The following is a 3,024-nucleotide window of genomic DNA, read 5'->3' as shown; positions in this document are numbered from 1 at the left end:
CATGGCTGTTTGACTATCCAGGTCCAAGATTGATCCTAACTGATTTTGCGAACTTCTTCTAGATAGTCTTATTTTTAAGTGATTATAGTTTTCATATATATTTCTCTTTTACGCCACTGCCTTAAATATTTATCGTCTTGATAAGGGTTTCAAAGTAGGAACAATATTTAGCTGGTGATCATGATGATTACAAATTGAAGCATCTAAGACAGAGAAAAGGAAGAGTATGGTTAAAGCACGTTTGCATGATCTTCATTTTTTTAGAGTTGTAGAAGTTAATTTGTATGCTAAAGCCATAAAGTAAAGTGTTTTAGGCATCAGTGCGATTACTATCATTTTCGGAATCTCATTATGAAAGGATTGGTCTTTTTCTACTGGGAATACAAAATTTGCAGTAGCATTTGTTAGAAAAAAATGAGATCAAATACCAATTTCTTAATTTCTTGAAATCCACACACATGTAAACAATGAAACTTTGTAAAAGATTCTAAACACAGGAAGAATCAGGAGGAGGCAATGGTGCAGAGACCAGCTGCTTCCGTCCACGCTTTGACCTACTATTCTCAGCAAACTTCAGGCTTCCATAATGTAAATTCTTGTCTTTCTCTTCCTCGTTCCATTCTAATCCATAATAGTATTCTTCCTTGCTCTTCTTCTCATCTTTCGTCGCACCTAAAACCATGCTCCCCCACTGCGGAAAATGTCCAATCCAACTGCGAGTGTCAATCCCACAATCATAAATCCCATTGACGACAAACCGGATTCAGTTGAGTGTCCAGAGTTCGTGAAAAATAACAGCTGTGTTAATCCGGAACCAAAGTTGCCACCAGCTCCTGTTAGTCCAGACACAATGCCTAAAGAATGACGGGAAATGAAGGGGATGACTCCAAACGTGGCACCACATGCAGCTTGCGTGCCGATGGAGAATAATATCATGGAAAGGATAGAGGGGAAGAGTGTGTTTGCACGGCCGAGACAAATGCATAAAATTCCTCCCAGAGTTTGAAGGATCCAGAGGTTCCAGAGTCGGCCTCTCATGCCAAAGCGGCGTGCCTCAATGTCGGACAAGAGGCCTCCTGCTGGACGAGAGACCATGTTGGCCATTCCAAATGCGGCTGCTATAATGCCGGCTGTGTGCAATTTTAAACTGAACCTGAACGATGTATAATAATTCATAGAAGTTACTTCAGTGTGGGAGCGATGATAAGGATAAATTAATTTTAGAGGAATGTTGATTGTAATGTGGTAAAGTGATTACCTGTCAAAAAAGTACTCGGCGATGACATTATCAGTAGTCAGTTCCACACCCAAAGACATGCCATAAAGAAGGAAAAATATCCATGTTCTGTAATTTGTCACAGCACACCAGAGCACCTGCAATAGCACACACTTCAATCATATAAATAACTTCACTAAACTTATAAATTAACACACCTAATATAACTTATCAAACTAGAGTAAGATTAGAACAAAAAACAACCTTGGAAATTTTATCTTTAGCGACATCTCCTTTCTTTTGTAAGTTACCAAGATTGCCATCAGGAAAATCCTGTCCCAAACTCAACACCAAAAGCCCCATTACCACATGCAAACACCCCGGCACAAAAAAGGCAATCCTCCAAGCTGTAAACGGCGTCGCTCCGGCTTTTCGGATAATTTCATAAAGCAAATGCATGATAAGTTGAGTTGCACCACCACCCATATTCCCCCAGCCGGAAGCCATTTACAAGCCCAATAATCTCCCCATTAAACATGCTACTCATCCAATACTGACACGAAACAAATGTTGCTAAAGAGAATCCTATCATAAACCTTACCGTCACGTAACCTTCTGCAGACGAAACAAATGGCATGCAAAAAGCGGTAGGTGCTGACAACATTATGAGAAATGCGCAGCCATAACGGGGACCTATTAAGTCACAAACAGCACCCATTACAAGCCTGGAGAAAATGGTGCCTGATACGGAGGCTATCGTAGCATTTCCAATGTCAGCTTTTATGAGGTTGAGGTTGTCGCGGATGATCGGTATGAGGGGTGCGGCGGCAAACGTGGAGACGAAGCATGTGAAGAATGAAATCCACGAGAGATGAAAAGTTCGCATGTGGGGGTTTGCGAATGAGAAAATCTTAATGGTTTTGGCTTTGTGTTCTGAGTCAACGGGAAGGTCGAAGTTTAATTATTTTGCACTTTTATTTAGGGGGAATGGCGTAGTAGAAGTATCGACGGAGAAGGAAGAGGACTGTTGTTTCCTGGTGTAGTTGTCCGGCGAGCCTACAAGTTTGTCAGCCATTTCTTGAATTGAAATTCGCCTGTTAGAAGTTCAGAACCCTCTAGCTGTATATACCAAACGGAGAGTAAATTATAATTTTATTTACTTATTTGGTAAATTTTGTTGCACTATTGTTAAGTTTTTTACAGTCAACTGATAACAAGATGTCTTATATAACTATATGCTAAAAAAAGATTTGTAGATATTAAGCCAAAAATAGTACCAATCAGTAAACAGCCTTTGGGATGGTGTAAGAGTTGTTTTTATTTATTAAATATTTAGTTTCAAATTATATAAACTATATCTCGTTGTCTTGATGAATATATTGGATTGCTGCCGAATGGGAAGAAAAATGTATATATCGATTGAATTTTTTTGTCAGGTTTATATTGTTTGAACTCCGGGGATATTCTAGCATATATTGGAGTCTCGACAAAGTTTGCTTTTTCTATGTCGTATAATCTACAAACATGCACCATAAAATGCATATTTCAGGATAGCATACCGTTTCGTAAATTTTAGGCATTTTGGGCATAGAATTAATCAGCTGCCGATTAGAGATTTACATTTTTTCTTTTACAAACATGATTCGCTTTAGGCCCGAGGAGTTTAGACAGAGAGTCCTGAGTCTACTAAGTTATTTTTTCTATTAGTTACGATGCAAACCGACCTTTATTTTTGAAATCCGTTTTTTAGACTTACGTCAGTTATATGTTATAAGATAAAGCTAGTTTTGGGGCTTTCGACATAAAAA

At 38.7% G+C, this 3,024-nt stretch overlaps 1 pseudogene; it reads right to left on the bottom strand.

The window, feature by feature from the left end:
* Positions 1–487: 487 nt before the first annotated feature.
* LOC141719383 (high affinity nitrate transporter 2.4-like) lies at positions 488–2,291 on the bottom strand (annotated as a pseudogene).
* Positions 2,292–3,024: the final 733 nt, after the last annotated feature.

The sequence above is a fragment of the Apium graveolens genome, chromosome 4 (assembly GCF_009905375.1).
Source record: "Apium graveolens cultivar Ventura chromosome 4, ASM990537v1, whole genome shotgun sequence".
In the NCBI taxonomy this organism is placed as follows: domain Eukaryota; kingdom Viridiplantae; phylum Streptophyta; class Magnoliopsida; order Apiales; family Apiaceae; genus Apium; species Apium graveolens.
Note: the sequence above shows the minus strand (reverse complement) of the source record. Positions and strands in the feature narration are given on the sequence as shown.